Source organism: Pongo abelii, chromosome 3, assembly GCF_028885655.2.
Source record: "Pongo abelii isolate AG06213 chromosome 3, NHGRI_mPonAbe1-v2.0_pri, whole genome shotgun sequence".
NCBI lineage: Eukaryota > Metazoa > Chordata > Mammalia > Primates > Hominidae > Pongo > Pongo abelii.
The window spans coordinates 10,396,819-10,412,997 of record NC_071988.2 but is presented as its reverse complement, the minus strand read 5'-3'; the positions used below and the strand labels follow the sequence as shown (position 1 = coordinate 10,412,997).

The following is a 16,179-nucleotide window of genomic DNA, read 5'->3' as shown; positions in this document are numbered from 1 at the left end:
GGATTGTAGGATTCTGGGATTCAGATACCATGGAGGATTCATCATTAAATCACGATACCCAAGCTCAAGGCATTTATAATCTATCAGGGCAGACAGATCCCTAAATAGATGTTTCAATAATGTGATTGTGTTGTCATAGGAGAGCTAAGCTCTGGCACTATATAAGCTTCTGGATAGGAAACCTAACTCATGACCAGAAGACTTCAGGGAGAGCTATTTAGGAGCAGTGGCAAATGCCTGGACACACACATAAAGCTAAGTAAGAACAAAATAGCCAGTTAGTATTTTTATTTATCTGAATGTAAAAACAATGATTATCGATCAATGAACAATTGCTCAGATTTAAAAAGAAATGAGGAAAACTAAAATGTTAGTCCTCAAATTCCTGTCACTTCCCACATGTGCCCTGCAGTCATTTCCTGCAAATGGAAACTTCCAACAAAATCTCTGGGCTGGAGACCTGGGGTTCCAGTTTCTTTCAAGGTCTTGTGGTAGGGAATTAAGTAGGTGAGTAACCTGCCTTTGGCTTCCAGGGTGCAAACAGAATCATTGCTAACCCCCTTTGTGTCTCACAATGAGTAATGAAATTCACACTATGGCACCAAAGCACTTTGAACTCTTTAGAAAAAGTAATCATACCAACTTAGAGCATCAAAACCGCTCCATATTTTGAAGGACTCATGATCTGCACTGTGCTTGGCTGCTGGTGGAAGCTTAAAGACACCAGTAATTGGCAGAGCTTTATCTTAGACTTCCATTTGACCCTTACAACCTCACACATGATTTTACACAGCTTCCTATAATGCGGGAGAAAAGCCCTTCTTTTGAATCTAATGTTAGTTTAAATGCTAAGGCTTTCAAAGTGGGGCTTTAAAGTCACTTTTTAGAATTTGTATTTTTTTTTTAACCTAAAATAGACACGCCAACATTATTCTGACTAAAAGAAGTAGACAAGGTCATTCAACTCCTAAAAGCTTATTTTCCAAAAGCACAGTTAGGTCTCAGCTTTCAGGGTGCTTCTGGCTGTATCAAAAAGACAGAATATACTGGTCACTGTGTTGTTTTCTGAAAGTGCCAAGGGTAATCTGTGTATGAGTTAAAGGGCCAATTTCCTATAGGAACCTTCTCTTAGATGGGAGAATTTTTTTTAATTCAACAATGTTGGTGAAATATATTTAAAAGTAAATCACAAATTCGAAGTCTTCCAAGTATTTATTTACTAATCTGGAAGACATGGAAACTACAGTAATCTCATTTAAAGGAAGTTACTTTGATGTGCATTTGCTTTTGGGGTGGGTATGATTGCTGACCTGCCTTTGAGGGCAACTTCCTTTGGCTCAGGTAAACAGGCAAGCCCGTTTCTCCAAGGCGATTCCAACCCCACGCCCCTCAAAACCTTAAATCTTAAATTGAGTTATTGGGTGCAGGTCCTTTCTTCCACAGAACCTCCCAGCTTCCGGAAGAGAGGGGCGGGGCAGAAAGACCCTGCTTTTTATTTCAGAGCTGACGTTTGCAATCCTAGTGCACTAGCAAAAAAAAAAAAAAAAAAAAAAAAAATGCTGAATTTTCCGCGCTCTTCTGGCAAATTGGCGTCCGCTCTCCGACGCTAAACCAAAGGAAAAGGAGTGTTCAATGGCGACAGGGCGCTCTTTGAAGCCGTCTCCTTACGCGGATTCCGGCCCAGGCCGCCGCTCCGGTCCCAGTCCGGCTGCAGAGCGAATTGGAGAGGATGGCACCTCCTGCTTCCCGGGGGGCGGAAGCAGCGCCAGCGCCTAAGGTGGGTCACCTGCCAGAAAGGGAACACGCATGGTGCAGACGCACGTGGGAGGAGCACAGGTCCCGGGTACAAGTGCCGAGCTGGCGACTTAGGGAAGAGGTAGACTCGGGCTCAGACCAAGCAGGCATTAGGGAGTAGACGGGACGTCCCGGGTTTGCAGTGACGGCGGAGTCACCCATCCCAGCAGCCTCACCTTCTTGGAGCGCTGGTCCCTCCCCTTGGACTGAAACCCCAGGGGCCACCGCACCGGGTGGGCGGGACCGACTACTCCCGGACCAGCCGCTGGAGCTGCGTGCCAGGCGGGGCCGTGCGGAGCAGCTGAGCGCAGAGCGGAGCACCAGGCACCTAGCGGGCCGGACTCTGGGCGGCACCCGAGAGGGCCGGGCAGCAGTGGGCGCTCGCGATCCTCCTCTGCCCAACGCGCTCTCCCTCTGGGCCAGGCCTCCTCTGTCCCCTCCTTTTGCTCCCGCTCCTCCTCCCGCTCCTCCCCTCCTCGGGATTGAGCACCAAAACGCCCGCCTGCAAGGTCCTCTGCGCGCTGGCAGCCAGGAGTCGCCGCCACGACCGCCGGGTCTCAGTGGGTGCCTGCGCCTTCTCCCCGCCCGCCTGCCCCGGGTCATCCAGAAACTTGCTCTACCCTCCGCGGGTGCTCGGCAGTGCTGCCCATGGCCCAGCCCAGGAGCCTATTTAGGGCGCCGGACGGGCTGGACGGAGGCGCGGCTCAGGTGAGTGCGGCGCGCGCGGGGTGGGAGAGTGGCAGGACGCAGGTGTGGAGGGCTCCCAGGCGCCTTCGTCTGGCGTTCTGGACTTCGGGCAAGTGCAGAACCTAAGAAGAATCGGGGCTGGAGCAGGTGGAGTGGATGCAGAGGGAACCAGGAAGAAGAGGCTGGGGATTTTCCCATCCTCCTCACCTCCTGCCCTAGCACCTCTGCTCTGGAAGTCCCGAGGGACTGGTTGATCTGTAAGGACAGGGACCCAGATTTCTGACTCTTACTGGATTGGATGTTTCCCCCCCCCAGCAGAGTCGGGAGGTTCGCTCCTGCCGGCCGCTTCGCGACCGCAGCTTCACCATAGGACCCTGTAGGGCAGCGAGAGCGCAGCACCCAACGGAGCCTGGGTACCACCTTGGGCCAGAAACTGGGGCGAGGACACAGCCCGCAAAAGTAACTCGGCCGAGGGAGCCTTTGGGGGTGGAGAAGCCTTGGTCGGGTTTGCCTTTGCATTTGGTTGGAGATAGGCATCTCCCAAGGAGAGAGATTGAGGTGACAGCCCTGACAATAAACCTCTCATCCCCAATGCCAATTACATGAGGGTCTTGATTTTTTCTTGTTACTTTTTACTGATTTTTTTTTCCCCTTCGTGGTTTTCTATTTCCGGGCCCTTGGGTAGTGGCAGCGGATGGAGGTGAGGGATGGCGGGGCGCGAACCCGAGGTTGGAGCGCCTAGCCCCCAGCTCCCAAGAAGGGTCTTATTCGCGGAGCTTGACCTCTCCAGGTGCGCTGTACCAGCCAGGGGGCGGACCGCGCGCTGCTCCTCCTTCTGGCCCCAGCCTGTCCCAGGAAGCGGAGGACAGACCCAGAACGTAGGCGGATGATGGGAAGAAGAAGCTGGAGCCAAAGCCGGGTGCCAGCGCAGGATGGGGTGTGCTGGGCTCTGCAGTTATAGGTCTATAACTCTGCAGTTATAGGAGCTATAGGTCTTCCATCTCTTTCCCTCCCCTGGGAGCCAGCGATTCCTCGCACCCTCAGGGCGCTCTCTTGGGCCAAGCGTTGCATCCTCCCTCTTCCTCCTCCTTTGCAGAGCCAGTGGTACCCTTGCCTTGCCTTGCGCGAGTCTCGCTCCTCCCTTTCCCACAACGTTATCATGAGCTATTTTTATCTACAACTTGTGCCAAGATGCTTTTGGGGGGATTTTAGGGAGGCCACTCCAAATCCACTGTCTTTGCGCTGCGCTCCGAGAAACAGTCTCCTGTTAGCATGGAGCAGCCTCAAGGAGTGGAGGGGAGGGTGGCCGAGAACCGAAGGAGCCAGTCCGCCCTCTTATCTTCCCTCAGCCCTAGGCCCGGAGGGAAACCCCGCCACCACCAGCTCGGCTGCGCCTCCCGCCAGTAGCCCGGGAAGAGGGTCCCCAGACGAGTCCCCACGCTCTCGCTCTCAGGCGCTGGGTGCTTGCGGACTGCTGAGGCAGCAGCCTGGCACAGGCAGGATCCTTCATTCCCACCCGTGTGTGCTCGCTTTGCAGGCAAATCTCAGTTTATTTTGTTGAAATGCTTCTACCCAAGGGTTAATTCCAGGAATTCCATCTTTTAAAAAAAAAAAAAAAAAAAAAAAAAAAAAAAAAAAGGAGGGAGAAATAACCGAACTTCTGCCTCCCTGCATTTCTAAAGCAAAGCGCATCCTTTGACGTTCGGATTTTTTTCTTGCTTTCTGCGTTCCTGGTAATATTGGCTAACACTGGGTGCAATTAGAATAAGCCTTACCTACTGAAATTCCAGGAGACGCGCGCTCGGCTGCAAATCCCTGCCTTACCCTTCCCGTTGTATATCCAGCGCTTAGATTTTCCCCCACAGGATTGCAGAAATAACATATTGAAATGGACCATTGTGTTACATAAGGTTTTCTCCAGCGCTAAGCAGAGAAAGAACAGCTTCTAAAAGAGTCTTTCCAGGTTTTGGTTAGCCCATCTCACTCTTTCAGCTGAGTTTGACAGGGGTGGACAACTTCATGACTAAGCACTCTTAAGTGGAAACAGTTAATTACAACAGCAGCATAGATGAAGATTCCTTAGTGAGGCTTATTAAGCTGTGCTTCTAGACTGTGGATCCTCTGTGAAGTCACAGGGTATACAATGCTCTGTAGTTTTAAGATGGGAGATTTTTGTTCTGAGAAGCTGGTAAGAAATTGACACCTTGAGATGGCATCGGAAAAAGCAAAGGGTTCTTTACTTTCCTGTGGTTATGCCTAGGATGAAGCCTCAAGCCCTCCCCGGGTCCCCCTAAAAGTTGGCGCATGTACTTTTCTTATTAAAATAAGAAATTATTTTACTGGAAAAATCCTGCGAGGGTTGGTGGCGTGGGGGGGGGGGGTGGGCTCTGAAGGGAAAAGCTACATGGAAGCTTTTCTTGCCTTGAATTGAAACTCGATGTTGACTAGGAAGGGGCTAGAAAGATGGCCTGGGAGTTGTACATTGCTTCACCCATGCACACTGCCTTTCTGAGAACATAGCAGCTACCCACGATGGCATATCTCCACCGTGGTTGCTAAATCATGTCTGTCTATGGGGGCTAAGTTTTGGAGGAAGGCACAGTAAGATGTATTGGGTGTCCCGATGAAATTGAGCCTGTAGGCTGGGTCAGTGCTCAGGCACCAGGTTTCCGGGCCTGCATGGAAGCCTGGGTCCCTGTGTTAGAGATAGTTGTTGCAGGAGAGTGGTAACTTTTTAGTAGCTTCCAGGGAAATGCGGTAACTTTCCAGCTAGTGCTGGAAAAGATCAGGGCTATTCCCCAGTTTTTTTTCCCTCAACCTGGCTGCTTGACCTAGTGCTTTCAATTGAGGCTGCTCTTTTCTTATCGCAGAAGGCAAGAGAGTGCTAGCTGGATTTAAAGCCAAATTTTTGCCCCATGACCTTGGGCAACAATTTCTCCCTCCCTGAGCCTAAGTTTCTTCCTCTGCAAAACAGTGATGAAAAGATTATTATGAGAAGGTGAGAAAATGTATACGAAATGCATCTTGCCGATTATAGAACACTTGTGCAATTGTAAAGGGTAAAAAATATTAAAAAAATAGGTTTTATCGTAGATCTATTTTAATGTTCATTTTAATTGTAGTTTGCATATGTCTGAGCAAATGACATATGCTAAACATTAAGTGGGAGAGATTTCCTATAATTGGCCAGTCTCTTCTTGTGATCACTCCACCTGAAAGCTACAAGCACTGGGCCTCACTGCTTCTCAGAATGATCCCTTTCTTGTTTTCAGGATCACAGTCAATTTTTAGAGTGTTTTTCCTTTTAACATAATACACATTACACGTCTTAAGAAAATCTGTTTGAAGAGAGGGCCCTGATGTTAATTAATAATTTTTAAAAAAAGGAGAAAAGTCACAAATGGGGAGTGACTCCACTGGGGAAAAGTAAAACATGACCAGTGTCACGAGATGACCCGGGTCCCCCTTGTCTAAATCCTTCATCAGCATAATGCACTGGCTCCTCATCATTGCATTTTAGGTGTTGTTCCAAACGTGTCTCCAGAACCTAACTCAGTGCCTGCCTGGCACTTAGACATTCAATAAGTATATTTGGAATAATTGAATGAGTGATTGGACTGAATCTTCACAGCAACCTTGGAGAGCAGATGGCGTCATTTCTATTTTAAGGATTTGGAATCTGCCGATCGGAAAACTTAATTAATTTTCTAAAGGTACAAAGGATTCCAGACTAGAATTCAGGTCTGTCTGTTCTTATTCCACTCTATAGTCGTGCTTGTAGTGCCCTCTCTCTTCAGACTCACTTAAAACCCTTCTAAGCAGTTGGAACCAAACATCCTATTTAGGGAACACAACATTCCCTTCATAGAAGGATTTTTTTGGTGGGAGATGGGCCTCTTTCTCCTTGCCCATATCTCCCAGCCCTGAATTAGGGCTTAGTTGAATGATCCCACCTGGGGCCTGGAATCTTGAAAGACTAGCTAAAGGGCACAGGGACATTGGAGTGTTTATTTACCACCTTGGGTCATGGATCAAGTGGCATCGGCAGCAGCATGCATGTCCCAAGCTGTGGTCCCAGAGCTGCCTTTTCTGCAACGCCATCTTGACGTGCCCCTGGTGCCCAGGTTCCTTTCATTCCTTCTCATTTTCCAATCCTGGCTTTTCAGCTTCTTGGCAATTCCTAGAGGCAACCCATAGTCTTCAAGTGAATTCTCTTTCTCCCTGACTTAGCCAGAATTGCAACCCACTGATGTACAGCTTCTCCCCATTCATCTTTAGGCCTGTCTCCAGCATGAAGCATCCTTAGCTTCCTCTACCCATGGGGAATGAAGTCTATAGCTTTTTCAGATCGTTAGAATAATATCTACTGGGCCGTAGTTTGTCAATAGTTATGTGCTACTACAAGAGGTCTAGAAAAATGAATACGTTATTCTTCCAAGCAATAGTCTGAACATAACAGAAATAGATCCCAGTGGGCATCTTTCTTTTTCTCTGATACATTATGCTTTTTGGTAGTTTTCCAGCAGGGGTCGCAAACTCTAATGCCTTCAGCAGCCAGGCAAGTAACAGCTTGAGTGGAACAGGACTTGGGCCCTGTGCCTGGGTAAGTGGGGGTTGTAGCCCAGATCCAGCACAGGGGCTGCAGGTGGCACTTCAGGACTGGTCTTGCCAGATCTGGTTATGTTTTTTTTTTTTTTTTTTCAAGATAGACTGTCAATTCACAGTTTTATGTGAAATCTACTCATTTTCAAGTGCCAGCAGCTAATTCAATATTCCTAAATAACACCATGTGGGCCAAACCAAACATTTCTGTGTGTAAGCCTTATATCTGTCACACAGGCCTCCAATGTATGGCCTCCGGTTTCCAGGGATATGAGGGAAATTTGGAATATGAAATTCAGGAGGGTATGTTATTCAGAATATCGAGGCAAGAGTGTAGGGACATGGAGCGCAGACAGTGCTCTAGTTAGTTACTGTTTACAGAGTGAACCTCTGTTCAGGATGTTCCTTCTTCCTATCTCTGCAAGTGGTTACAGCAATCACGTTTACTCCTTTTACACATGTTTATTGAGTTCCAGCCATGTACCGCGTATTGTTCTGCTCACCGGTGACACAGTAGGGAACAAAACAGATGGAAGTCCTCGCCCTTGTGCTTATCTTCCAGCAGAGGAGACAGACAAAACGCAGGATAGATAAGCAGAATCTCTCCTAGTTAGATGGTGATGTGCTAAGGATTAAAAAATAAATAAAAACTAGGGGAAAGTGATAGGAAATATCAGGATACTGGGGAGGAACCTTAGGCTGTTAGCCAGGGAGCCTGCAGTTCAGTCTCTGGCTCAACATAACCCAAAGTTAAGTTTCATCATCCAACATAAAATATTTTCTATGTGGGAGTTTGATTGTATCCTGGGACTATCATCTGTTGGGTAGTTTTGGATATTGAGCTATACTCTCAATTTTAATAAAATTGACTATTGAGCACATTTATTGTCTGCCATGTACCCGGCATTGCATTACGTGTTAAGAGTACATTGATGAACAAAACCAATCAAGGACTACTCTGCAAGAAAATTATAGACCAGCATGAAATACATTAAACATGATCTCAAATGATTAGGCAACTAAAGTGATTGAGGACTGTGGTAAGGATGCCTTAATTGTTGAGTTTTCATACTCAGAACTCTGATGTTCAGCACATTTTTTTTTTTTTTTTTTGACAGTGTCTCGCTCTTGTTGCCCTGGCTGGAGTGCAGTGGCGTGATCCCAGCTCACTGCAACCTCTGCCTCCTGGGTTCAAGGGATTCTCCTATCTCAGCCTCCTGAGCACCTTTTAAATTGATCATTTGTTTTGTTCCAGGAACAGTTTACATCTGTGCTTATTAACTTACTTTAAGCCTGCTCCCATCGTCCACGGAAATTTTTTTGAGGCTTTAATTTCTTTATCTGGCAATGACATTTTTATTATAAAATTTCATTTTGCATTATGAAAAGTATTTATTTAAAAAAAATGTGTTCCAAGTGTAAAGTGTGCTTGTGCCCTTGGAGACTCTGGTACACCTTCTCCCAAATCTGCCCCTACCTTTGCTATTGATTGTTGTTCACAAGGCAGTTGTGCAGGATATTAAGAAATAGTTCTTGTCATTGATGAATTTACAGTTTAGTATGGGAGTCAGATAAATAACCGAGTCTCTGCCTGTCTCATGAGATGGACCCTCCTAAGAATATTTCCTTTTCATCACCTTATTTCTTTCTTTCATGGTAATAATTTCTTCAGTAACATAATTAGGTAGCAAGTATGTTTATCTGGAGTCACCTTGTTACTTGATTGGCTTATTTGCTTACTTTCTCACACTCTCCCACCAGAATATGTGCTCCAGGAGAGCAGGGGCCTGGAAGTGTGTGTTTGCTCCAGTTTCTAGAACAGTGTATTGCTCAGAAATGAAGAAACAGGCGGCATTTCTGTCTGGAGGAGTTAGGAAACGGTTCATGGTGGAAGAAATATTTAAGAAAAGAGAGATGTGGTGAGAACAGCCAAAGAAGAATGATAAGATGTAGTCAAAATTGCATAGCCCTCAAACCTTTGTTGAAAACTCATTTGTCTATTTTAGGGATTCCCAATACGGTCAGTCCAGCTGAATAACTGGCATATTAATACAAGCCCTTTGCTGAATAGATCCTGGTCTGCTTGTGCAAAAGCACTCTGGCATGAAAAGAATGTAGTAGATAATTCCTTACTTTCACATAATGTGACAATACCCACTGCCTCCTTTATCTCTCATACCCAGTCCTGCGAGGACTGCAGGGGAGCTCTTACCATCTTCATTTGCTATTTAAGGAAACTGAGGCCAGAAGTGAAGAAACTTTTCTCAGAGATGCCCAGAGTAAAGGTGGCAGACTCTGGATCCAGGGACAAGATTCTCTACCTGCTGTGAGCAGTTGGCTTAAGGTGGAGATTTGTTAAATCCCTGGAGAACTGAGTAGCCCACATTTTCTATAAGCAAAGAAATACATTTAGATGTGAAACATTCACATCTCCTTTCATCCCTCAAGAATCTCTATTTCAGCATTTTATGTCTTGTCGAATTTCCCCTAGAATTCCTGCAGATGAAGTACTTGTACACCCTGCGGTAGATTGTTTTATGTAAATGTCTTCATTCTTTAGTTTAGGGGGGTAAATCAAAGTTCTGTATCAACAGTTAAAATACAGCGAGAGAAAGGTGATTTCGGATGCAGCTGAAACGAAAAGGCATGCTTGCCTAGCTGTGCTCCGAAAAATACCTACTTGTGTGGCAGGGAACGAGAGTGGGCTGGGAGCCTCCTCTGGAAAACTGGCTTGCACTTTACTTGAATTACTTCTAAAACCAGATCTCTCCCAGTGTCCTGGGTAGGAAGGAGGGGGAGGGTGTTGGTTACAGATTTCTGAGATTAGATTTTGGAGCTATTTTGTGGTTGAAAGAGCATGACTTTGGAAGTCATGTATGTTTGAATTTCTGGCCTGGTTCTTACTGGTTGTGTCACTCTGAGTAACAGACAATTTTTCTGGGCCTCAGTTTTTTTCCATACTCTGGTGAGGATTGAGGGAGATGGCCAATATATAGTGCCTAGCACAATGCTCAATGTGTTTTTTCTTGTGTAGATTTGCCAGATTTAGCAAATACAAATACGGAACACCTAATTCCATTTGAATTTAAGACAGACAACAAATAATGTTTTAGTATAGTATGTTTCAGATACTAAAAAGTAAGAAATGTGTCATGTTTATCTAAAATTTCAATTTAACTGGACATCCTGTATTTTATTAGCATCCCTATTCTCCGGGTAGCAGTTCTGAAAGATGCTTTTCTGAAAGTTCTTGTGCCATAGGAAGATAAAGAAAGCAGTGTAGTCTTCAAGGTGAAATGACTTGTCCAGGGAGTAGAGTCCAAGGTGAAAGAGAAGGGCTGTTTTCCTTGGTGAGCTAAGCAACAGAACAATCAAACCAAAGCAAGCTTATTTCTTTGCTTAAAAGGACCAAAAGAAGTGTACAGCAAAACAGAACTCTGGGCATTGAAGAAGTGAGCCTGATTCTTGCCTATGTCACCAAAGCACAAGCCAGATTATTCTCAACACCCTTCAAGAAGAAGGTGTTTCAACCCTGTGAGGCCACCAGGGTAGCATTCATTCCGCTAAGATAGAACCTTATTAAATACTAACATTGCTCCAAGCTCGTTACTGTAGGGCTGGAATTAGAAAGACTAGCCTCACACAGCGTTCCAGTGAGTACACTGAAGGGATACTTTGTGCTTTGAAAACTCACACCTGAAATTGCTCCTGCAATAAAAGCTAATAAAACTGTTAGAGAGCTTTTCAGACTCACTCCCCCCAAATAGATGAACACAGATTATAAATTGAGTCTGAGATCTCTCCTGCGACTGCTGGAGCATGCTGTTCTGAGGAGGGCTGTGAAAATGTTGCATTTCCATTTCAAGTGATAGACTGATGGGGAACTAAATTAACAACAGTTTTGTTGCGTGTGGTCTTTCCAAAGCAGAGTTTCATGCTTTCTTCAATAGTGAGGTATTGCTCATGCCAAAATAACCAGTTCCTGTTGCGTGTAATATCAGTGACTCCTCATTTAACCTGAGCTGCTAACTAGCAGGGTGTTTACATGAAATATGGGACAGAAAGAAGGTAGAACAGGAGTATGATTAGTGTGAAGGCTTAACCAGCCAGAGAGATCTGGTTAGAATCTGCTATGCTACTTTGCAGCCATGCCGTAAGAGGTGAGCTACTTTACAGCTCAACGTCTCAGGCTCCACCTCCGCAAAATAGGCTTAATTAAAATTATAGCACAGATTTTATTTCATGTGCATTAAATTAATAAGTTATGTCATGCACTTATATGGTGTCTGGTTCACGGTCAGAATTTTTTTTTAAAGGATGCCATTAATGATGAGGGAAATCAAGGAAGGCCTCTGGATTGTGAACTCAATGTCCTGTCACAAAGACCACAGACTAATTTGTTTTTTCAAATTATATTTTTAATGGGTTAAATGTGCCCCTACCATATATGTTTTATTACTAGAAGGCCCCTACTTTTTCTTTTTTTTTTAAATTTTATTGTATTTTACTTTACTAAGTTCCAGGATACAAGTGCAGAACATGTAGGTTTGTTACATAGGTAAACGTGTGCCATGATGTTTTGCTCCACCCATCAACCCGTCATCTAGGTTTCAAGCCCCGCATACATTAGCTATTTGTCATAATGCTCTCCTCCCCTCTCCCCAACCTCTGACAGGCCCCGGTGTGTGTTGTTCCCCTCCCTGTAACCATGTGTGTTCTCATTGTTCAATTCCCACTTACGAGTGAGAACATGCGGTGTCACAAACTAAATTTTATGCATCATATTCATGGGAGAGTGTCTCATTCTTTTGCCCTTTGTTTCTTTAGTCTTAATTTATATAATTCAAGTAAGCACTGTTATTCATTTTCTAGGCCAACCAATGAGATGTAGCAATGTAGCAAAGTATGGAAGGAACAGTGAGGGGAAGATGCAGAAAAAGTACAAGGAGACGAAGAGAAGTGGGGAGATATGGCGAGATGGATAGAGGGTGAGAGAAGGGAAGAGAATACAAGACAAGAGAGAACAGAAAAATCATGACAATCAGAAAAAAGGATTTGAAGAGCATAGAAGTCCAGTGATGTTTTGTGATAGGGTGGTCTTCAGCAGCCCCTGAGTAAACCCCAATGCAGCCAGGCCACTGAGAGTGGTACATGCCACTCCCTCTCCCTGCCTCAGCAGAGCTTCTCAGGACCCCAACACAACGCCTCATGACCTTGAGGGAAAGACATAGAAATGGTAGTGTTCCAACTAGAAAGCATATGGAGCATGATAGGAGCAGTAAGCCATGTGCTTTCTCCCCAGTCTGTTTCTGTGACAGCTGAACATCACAGATGAAAACTGAAGACAAGGGACCTGAGTGCCATCTTGTGGAGGGACAGGCCATGGTGCCCCTGGTGGTCCTCTCACTGTGTGGGGGTTTGGTTTGGTTTTAATGGTTTGCATGGTGTTTCCTGGCCTTCCTCCTGTCCCTAAGCCCCACCTGCCTGCACCATGGGAACTGATCCTTTCTGGGGTGATGAGTACATTGTCACAAGTCATTCTGTGATGGAGGATCATTCTTGGGACCAGAGCTCCATTTGCCACGCAGTTTGAAATTCATGGTGGCTCTGGGTATGAGAGACTATTCCCTGATCCAAAAGGGAGTGTAGTATTTGAAGCATTTGATGACAGGGAAATGACTTTGCATCATTGAACTTTGGTCGCCTTATCTGTCAAACGGAATTATATTTCCTTATGGACTTTTGTTATGAGAATCACATTTCATAATGTACGCAAAGCACCCATTAGAGAGCCTGGTATGTAGTTAAGTGTCTATAATGTGGCACTTAATAGCAATTATTATTTTTCTTGCTGGTAAGCCTGATTTTGATTGAAAAGCAGATTACAAATGTCCTCATAGATCTAGCTGCTTATTGCCTTCCAGTCCACCTCTGCCATGTGGCTGATCCTCCCCTCCAGGTGGCTAAAGTGCCACAGTGTCCCAAAGCAGCCGATCTCATCACTCTGCTCTAAAGTAGGAGGGGAGCAAGGTGCAGAGGGGCTGGGAAGAGAGGGGCTCTCTTTTAATCACAGAGGAAAATATTTCTCAAATGCCAGAATATTTTCCCCTTGTGTCCCCTAGGCCAAAAGCTAGGTCACAGGCTCACAGGCAAAATCATTACAGAATAGGAAACTGAGGCACAAAGACATCTGAAGCAGTGAAAGAGCAAAATGAATCGAATATGGTAACTCTGAATTGATCCCTCTTGCCTTTGGGCAACAATTACACTTCGGTTTTTATATTACAATTGGAGATTGATCCTGCTCAGCTTCATCACTTCTCTTTTATGGCCGTCTTCAGCTAAAATACAAATCTTATATCTTTCTGGCTTCTGTTTTGTTTTTCCTTCCCAGCTCCGTCATTTTTACAGCCATTTGCAATCTGCAATATTTCTCTATGTTAATCTCTCTTGCTAACCTGAGAAATCTTTGTAAAACACAAATATAATCAGGTTATTGCCCAGTCCCGTAATTCAGAATGTTCCATGGATTTCCATTATTCATAATATTAATGTTTAAGTGCAGGACTTTTAGATGCAAGAAGAGATCAAGTCCCAGCCACATCACTTCATCACAATATCACCTTGGGCACGTGAATAATCTCTCTAAACTTCAGGTATTCTTCCATGATTTTTAATTTTGTATTTTTCATACACTCATTTATTAACATTTAATTTGTTCTAATAGATAAAATTGTAGGAGGGTGGGGACTTTGTCTAGAGCCCCCCCCCCCCCCCACCAAAATCTGTTTCTAATCTGAACCAATGCCTGGCAGACAGTGGTCACCCAGGAAATAATTGTGGAGTGAAAAACCATGGAACCTAACGCCCTCTATTTCATAGAATAGCCAGGATTAAGTATGATAATGAATTTACTGATTATTTTAATTATAATGCATTTGATTAACTTAGAATGTTTAATACACATAGTGGGTGCTTGAAAGCTGGCTCTCCTTTCAGTTTTTTTTTTTTTTTTTTTTTTAATAATGAAAGTAGTACCAAAATTCAAGTTCTGCAGGATGGCTCTCACATTCCAATTTATTAAGCCTCGTCATTAGCCACTCTCTGTTCTGTATACATACCTCATAATCTGACCTCAGGACCACCCTTTGTTCCCAGATAAATCAGGAATGTGAGCATTCACACCCCTACACATACTGTTTCCTCTGCCTAGAACTTTTGTACGTTCTCCCTTTTCTTATCAGGTTCAGACTGTATCATTCTTTAAGGGCTGTCTAGCTCTGTCCCAATACACTGCTCCCTCTCCATAGTAAATCACTGCATGTGTGCCTTTTGCCTTGGATCACTCTCTTCCAGGCACTTGATGGGATGTGCTTTCCTTCCTAGTCGGAGTTCAGCAGGGCCATGCAAAAGCGAGGGGAACTGATGTGTGGTCACCTGGCCTGAAGCTTTAAGAGCCAGACCATGCTTTGTGTCGGATCTCCTCCCCACCAGCCTGGTGACTGGCACTACTCCAGAAAGTACCTGCTCTGTCTTTCTGCCTCTCTCAGAGACTCGAATGAGCAGTGTCCTGCCACCAACCCTCATGAGACAAACAGCCAAAGGGAGAAGGGACAGAGATGTAGGTGTTGATCTCAGCCTAACCTGGCATACCCTGAATGAGGCACCACCTCTCCAGTCCTCCTGGAGCTCTCCACATTGTGCAGGTGGCACTGTTGTCATTGCTTGTTGGCTTGGCTGCATCCCTCAGGAGACAGCTCCCAGAGAGCAGGACAGAACCCTGGTCATGCCCCTTCATGCCCCTTCACACCTCTCGTGCCTAGTCCAGAGTATAAGTCCTCGATCCCTGAGTGAAATATAGATTTATGTGGTGAAAGGCAATGAAAGGAGGGGTCTTTTGTCATGGTTGTTAGGAAGTGAAAGTACCATTATGATAAACAGAATTATCAGTCTTTGAGGGGAGGCGGATCTTTTCGTTCGGATTGCCTGAGTTCAGATTGGCAGCTGTCCTTTGTCATCTCATGAAGGGTTTAAAGTGACCTGAGAAAATGTCCCCTGGATAAGGTCAATGCTACCTGCACTCTGCCCTTCCCTGAACTCTCTCATGGGAGTTCTTATGTGCATCAGCCCTTCCCCAACCAGGAAGGCACCTGTTCTAGGAATGTTTTTACACTTTCAGCCTTACTGGAGCAGCCTGCTCCTGCCGGCTTCTCACCCCCAGACAAGTCTCCTTAGCTGCACACATTTCCGCAGAAGCACTCTCTCTGCATTGTCATCGGGTCATTTGGTGACATAGACCACTGGGCCCTATTCATTTAGACAAACCCATGTGTTTGGTTTAAGATTGTCATCACCTGCTACTCTTTCTTGCTTTAGTTCTTAAGGTTCTCTGCTAAAGGCAGCACAAAGGCTAATTATCTTATGATAGTTTTCCTTTAAAAACACTAGATTAAGAGCCACTTTAGGCTTTTTATTCTGCTTTTTCTTTGTCATCTGTCTCTGCATAGCTATCAATACAGCAGCATTTTTCTGCTTTCACTGGAGAATGTTTCTTTCTTACTCATCAATTTTCAGAATGTTTTTTCTTTCTTTACTTATGACAACTATTTAAACAGACAAAAATAGTTGTTGTTAAACCTAAGTTATTACTAATATTTTTCTTTCACTTTTCTCTTCAAGTTAATATCATTGAGCTATTATTGATTGAGTGAATACTATTAAGCAATTATTTATTGTGAGTCCATCATATGTCAGGTGGGCTAAAATGTTTTTTCTATAATATTTTACTTAATTCCACCTAAGAAAACAGGCAGTGGTCCCTTTCTTCAAGATAGGGAAATTGGGCCCAGAGTGAAAAATAGCTTCTTCAAGGGCATGTAACTAACCCAGAATGCAAAACCAAGATAATTTAAACATGATTGCTTTGATCTTTCTGCCCCATCCATTTATTTCTCTGTTTCCCTATTTACATACTTTAGCCTGGACATTAGTTCAAAGGGTTGAACTTTGTTTTTGTCCTCACAAGACCCCTGAACTTTCCTCAGGTGCCTTCTCCATGAAGCATATTCCAAATTTCCTCATCCCAACCTCCTTAAT

General features: G+C 44.8%; 1 protein-coding gene across 2 annotated transcripts in view; it reads left to right on the top strand.

Annotated features, from left to right (window-relative positions):
- Window positions 1-1,636: 1,636 nt before the first annotated feature.
- The window catches only part of HS3ST1 (heparan sulfate-glucosamine 3-sulfotransferase 1), a 31,369-nt gene continuing 16,826 nt past the window's right edge, over window positions 1,637-16,179 (top strand). Inside the window, exon 1 of one of the 2 annotated variants that reach the window (XM_054553710.2) lies at window positions 1,637-1,777. The gene's annotated coding sequence lies outside the window, so the exon portion shown is untranslated. Of the gene's footprint in view, window positions 1,778-2,072; window positions 2,503-16,179 lie in introns of those variants that run through there. The other variant, XM_002814599.6, reaches the window with a different exon arrangement.